We start from the raw sequence: 6195 nt of genomic DNA, 5'->3' as shown, positions 1-6195 counted from the left end.
ATTTGCATCCACTTTAACATCCCATTTTCTTCCCCCTTCCAGACACCATTTACTTAGGCAATAAAATGAGCAACATTTTTATATACAAACCCACAGCATCACAGAAACCACAAAATAAATATATTTTGGCACCTTAATTCTATTAATGCCATTGAAAATGTTGCTCTGTGCTAAATTTCCTTTTGATCTAATGATATTCTTTTACCTCAGCTGTATTGTTGTATGCCTCAGGCATTTTATTTGGAGAATAAAAAATTAACAGCATAGTTAAACCACAATGAAGGAATGGGTGAAAATGTGTAAGAACAATTCCATCATTATCATCAGGCAACATAAAATCATGTTTTAGGAAATTGTAGTCCTTAAAAAACTTTAGTTATCTTTTCTTCCATAATAGTAGAATCCAGGGTCATCCAATGAAGATGGATAGCGGGAGATTCAGACAGACAAAAAGGAAGCAGCTCATCATACAATGCAAAGTTAAACTTTGGAATTCACTACCATTAAATATAGTAGCACTGTACTATTAATCAACTTGTATGGTTTTAAAAGGAAAACTCAAGTAGGCTCAGGGTAGCAGTGTTACTAGTTTGTTGTTGTTGTGTGCCTTCAAGTCATTTTTGACTTATGGCAGCCCTGAAACAAACCTATCATGGGGTTTTCTTGGCAAGATTAGTTCAGAGGAGGTTTGCCATTGTCTTCCCCTGAGGCTGAGAGCATGTGACTAGTCCAAAGTCACCCAGTGGATTTCATGACTGAGCTGACCAGAGACATCATGCGTCTATATATCACTTGCTTGGGAAAGTGAGGATGATCATGCTGTCACATTGATATCCTCCATGTAGGCTTCCCAAAAGCAACATATTGAGCACTACTGAGACCAATACTAGACTGGATAGTCTTTTTGGACTGATCCAGCCTAGTTCTTCTGCTCTTGCAGAAATATCCAAGTTATGTATGACAGGAGACATCTGGCTTGACATCAGTATATGTGAGGACCACCTAGGCCTCTTGGTAGGTCACAAGCTTAACATGAGTCCACAATGTGGAGCAGCAAAAAAGGCTGATGTAGACCTAGGGGTGAAACCGACTGGCAAAATAAAGTGGCTTCCATTCACTTATATGACACACCCCTCCAAGGCGGGTGGATACTGAAACAAAGCTGTGTTCTGGGGCTAAAAACCAGAGCAAAAATAAGCTGGGATGTTCCAGCTTAGCCTGGATAGTGCACATTTTTTCTCCTGCATATAAATGCGAGTGCGGGGCTGCAGCAAAGGAAAACAATGAAAGTGTGACAACTCCAATAGATTTAATTACAACATACACAAACCAGATAATCCAAAGGCAGGGGGAAATGGATGACATGAACAGGGGTGAAGGGGGCATGTTAGAGTCGCCTCCATGATTGTACTTTGCTAATCTGTCACTTGCACACCAATGCACTGATGCCCTATCAGGCAGAGCATCGCACGTGCAACTGTGTGACCGATCAAAGGCAGTAGGATGGCATTTGAGTGGACATGGGAGGTTCTTGGAGGTCACAGGCATCTGTTTGTGCTATGGTGCACATATATGGTGGGGAGGCGACAAAAATAAATGACGCAGCAATGCGGCCTGACCGGGGGGGGGCTAGTCCAGAATTGATCCTCCATGTAAGCACTATATTCAAATTACAAAAAAGGAGAGTATGACTAAATATAAGAAATAGCTTTCTGATGTCAAGAATTTTTATGCAGTGGAACAGCCATCCTCAGAAAGTGGTAGATTGTTTGAGGTTAGATGCCCACTTAAATGGTGGATTCCTGGACTGGCAGGGGGTTAGATGATATGGCCCTTGGTGTCCCTTCCAACACTATGATTTTCTGGGTCCTTGTAAACTGTTTCATGGCGCCTTTCCTGCATTTCAATGTCATCCTTGTGCAGGGTCCATGTTAATCTTGTCTGTGTCATTCTGATTTTAATATTCATGCTGTTGACGTATACAGACTTCTACTATTATTTCTAACTAAATCTCAAATTGCAGCACAACAATGCAAGCTAATGAAATTGTGATATGATGTCTTAGGGAAATCATTGTGTTTATGTAATGCAGTCATAAAAAATAGTTGTCTCAGATAAGAGTGGGCATAGCAATGGGATGTCATCAAATGGAGCAATCTTAATTTGAGTAGACAGTAAACCCAACTTATCTCACTATGGCTATATTAACTATTTATTTATATCCACTGCCATAACTAGACATGTCACACAATCTTTTTTAAAAAACAAAGAAACAAACAAAAAAAACCTGACAATTTCCTGCCCAAGAGACTTATATTGTCAAATCTATGAAGGAGATAACAAAGTGGGGACAAGCCACAATCTAGGAATGAAAGAGCAAATGAAATCATGTGCACTTTAGTTGGAGACTAACTTCAAATTAAACATAAGACTACGCTGTAAGGAGGCAAGTAAGTTGCTGTTTACATTGCTGAAATTCCATATCTATTTATAATTTTATGATTCATAGTAGATGGCAAAAGTTTCTGACTCCCAGTAAGTTAACAAAGGCAATCACAAAAAGTACACTCTCTCTCTCTCTCTCTCTCTCTCTCTCTCTCTCTCTCTGTTTGGCTTTCTGAATAGGATGCTGAAGCCAATTACGCATCAGGGGAAAGCAGGAATTATTATTATTCTGAGCTTCTTATACTCTGAAAACAACTCCCCAGGCTCCAACATGTACTCCCACTGGTTCCACTGTATGAGCCTCTCTTCAGTACATGATTGCGGAAGGGAGAACTCATGATTTTTAGCAAACAAGTAGGTCCCAGAAGCATTCTGTCCATTCTTTCTCTCCAATAGTCCCAATAAACACAACTGAAAGAGAAGAATCATAACTAGGTATTTAGAAGACAATGCATTCAAAGTATAGACAAATATTTAAGAACATTTTGTACTGAACTGATGGCTGGATTCACTATAAAATGCAAGGCAACTATATATTTTAAGTAGGAAGGCTGATAGCTGGAAGCAAATATGGAGAATTCAGACCAGTTGTTTATGCTGTCCTTTCGTTTTACTTGATAGAAACCCTACCGAATGGGCTGTCCTTGCCTTTACTTGATAGATATCCTACCGAAGTCATGAAGAAGAGGGAGGTTGGTACTGAGTATAACTATAACGCTTTATTCAAAGAGATAACTGTGTTAATCTGGAAAATCAGTTTACAAAAGGATCTTGTAGGCGTGTAGCACCTTTGAGACTAACGGAAAGAAAGAAGCTGGTAGCACAAGCTTTCATAGACTTGAGTCTACTTCCTCAGATAAGGCTCCAGTATACAATAGTGATTCACATCTTTTCTGGGAATTACAAATCCAGATTGGTTATTTTAAGGGTAACAGCTCTTATCTCCATCAACAGGAATATTAATATATTTTCACAAGACTATCAGGATCTCTTGCAGTTTGCAGTTTCTTGAATTATGCACTCTGCTCAGTTTGAAGCAAGAGCTTTTGATCTTGTTTACAGATTCATTTTTCAGTTCACTTTGACCTCTCTCACCACCCTTGAATATAAATAAATTTCACTTGTAAAAGAAAGCACTGGCTGAAGTGGAGGGGCGAAGAAGTGATACAGAACCATGGCAATTCTATAGTCATCAACAGTTTGGTGAAGTATGATCAAAGCAGAAAAAATTGTGTTTATAGTCTAAGGTAAAGGGGAGCCAGAATACTTTAGTGTTTGAGTGTTGGACTAAGACACTTTTGCCTTTTGATGGTTCTTTTTTTAAATAAGAGTTAAAGTACAGAACTTACATTAACCGTGGATAAGTCGATTCAGTTTTTTTGGGTCATATGGTGCAGTGTTTCTCAAATGGTGGATTGGGGCCCATGGGAGGGGCAAGAGATGCTCAAGATTTGGAGGGCCTGATCCTCCTCCTCCTCCTCCTGTTTCCAAACCCTTTTATATGTAAAATTTACACATGCATTGAGTTATTGAATTGTCTTAAACAAAACTGATCTAATTTGAAAGATGTTGTTTCCTTATAAAATGTTAAGCTATGAATATACACGAATGTGCAAATGAAAATATGTGCACTAAATAAAATATTTTTATTCGTATACTAAGTTGGGAGGGGGGCACTGCATGTAGATGTAAAGTTGGGGCTTCTTAAAGGGAAAAATGTGAGTACCACTGACTCAGTGGGCTTCCATGGATTCAAAGATCAGGGATTCAAACCCTGGTCTTCAGAGCTGTAGCATTAATTCCGCAGTGCAGGTGGGACTTAACTATACAAAGGAAGTTGTAACATAAGCTTTTGTAGATTTGGTCTACTCTTCAGAGGCATGGATAATGCCACTTACGGACATGGTCCAAAACACATGGCAGAAGTAACCCAGTTTGAGACCACTTTAACTGCCCTGGCTCAGTGCTAGGGAATACTGGGAACTGTCATTTTGTGAGACATTTAGTCTTCTCAGTGCTATATAAATAATAATAATAATAATAATAATAATAATAAAATCTGTCAGAGATATCCCTGGTGCCACAACAAACTACAATTCCCAGGATTCCCTAGGACAGAGCCAGAGCATTTAAAGCGGTCTCAAACTGGGTTATTTCTGTAGTGTGTTTTGGATCTGTTAAGGTACCAAAACAGGAGAAACAAACAAACTAGGTCCATGATCCAAGATGGCCTTTATTTGCATGCAAAAGAACACAGGGGAATCATTCACCAAGCTGTGCCCCCGACCAAAACAGGGAGCAAAGCTTTTATAGCATTTTGACATTCCAACAAACAGAAGATAACTTTCGTTTCTATAACCAGACTTTCCTTATCAGTCTACTATGAGGCTTCTTTGTTCTCCCGGGGAGTCAAGGACCTTGGGCATCTCTGACTCCCTTTTGCATCCCATCCTCCCCTGTGAAGGCCTCCTTCCAAACTATGCATATATTTTTAGATGAACATATTAACTTTTATACACTACCAAGCATTGATATCAAAGCTTGCTTATCATTATTCTTATTATGTGCTGAGGCTGAGAGAAGGAAAATGGGGAGAGGAGAGAAAGGAGGAGAGGGGGGTGAACTCAGCCAAAGGAAGAGCTGTGAGAGAGAAGGGGGGGGGGTTATCAAACCCTCACAGATCTATGTGTCATTAAGTGCCATTAAGGCATGCTTTCCCAGACTAGCCTCTCAGTGGCCCCCCATCAATTGCCCCTGCTTAAGTTTATAATTACAATTTATTTTTATTGTGGATGGGAGGGTTGGGTTATGACGTTTTACTGTATTTTAATGTTGCTTTATTATTCTTAGCTGCTTCAATGTGCTTGAAGAGGTGGGATATAAATAAATTTTATCATTATTATTAAGTGATAGGCTGCCAGGTAAAATAAGGGGCAGGATTTGTGTGCTTTCCTTTCTGACTTATGGCAACCATAAGGTGGACCTATCACAGGGTTTTCTGAGAGTGTGTGAATCTCCTGTGATTATTTAGAGGAGGTCTGCCATGGCCTTGCCCTGAAGGCTGAGGGAGTGTGACTTGCCCAAGGCCAAACACATGGCTGAGCAGGGATTCAAACCCTGGCCTCCAGAGTCATAGCCCAATGCCCAAACCACCACATTGGCTCAAACCACTCTTTAGTGGGTGGTTCAGAAGAAAGCCAGCATGTACTGGTTTGAGCATTGGGCTGTGACTCTGGAGGCCAGGGTTCGAGTCCCTGCTCAGCCTTGTGTGTGGCCTTGGGCAAGTCACACTCTCTCAGCCCTCAGGGGGAGGCCATGGCAGACCTCCTCTGAACCAAACGTGCCAAGAAAGCCTTATGAGAAGAGAACTGAATGCACATAACAACAAGGTGAAAGTGCCAATCAGAGTGAGGATCACTAGTGTCCTTCCTCCCTGTAGGCCCAAGCAGGCTGTTGCCATGGCAACAGTTGACACACAGAGGCTTCCACCAAATAAGGGCGGAACCCTTCCCTGGACGTCCCGCCTCTTCGAAGAGATGAGGCTCTCCGATTGGTCACGCTCAGACAATAGCAACCGTCCTTCAAAAGCCTTTACCCAATCAGAGCCTCCAAGGGGATTTTACGTCACATCCCTCATTCCCCGCCCTCCGCCACCTCAGGCGTCCACCTCCATTGGTCGGGTAGGTAGACCACGCCCCTTCCCAATGGCCGGCCAATCAGGGGCGATGCCATCGCGCCAACAGCCAGAAC

General features: G+C 41.4%; 1 non-coding gene across 1 annotated transcript; it reads right to left on the bottom strand.

The window, feature by feature from the left end:
- Positions 1-1878: 1878 nt before the first annotated feature.
- On the bottom strand, positions 1879-1981 carry LOC149315704 (U6 spliceosomal RNA). Its single transcript, XR_016280810.1, has one exon. It is a non-coding gene; the product is annotated as a U6 spliceosomal RNA (small nuclear RNA).
- Positions 1982-6195: the final 4214 nt, after the last annotated feature.

Source organism: Sceloporus occidentalis, unplaced genomic scaffold (assembly GCF_023333645.1).
Source record: "Sceloporus occidentalis isolate IW3139 unplaced genomic scaffold, rSceOcc1.0.p SCAF_3, whole genome shotgun sequence".
NCBI lineage: Eukaryota > Metazoa > Chordata > Lepidosauria > Squamata > Phrynosomatidae > Sceloporus > Sceloporus occidentalis.
This window is presented reverse-complemented; position numbering and strand designations above follow the sequence as displayed.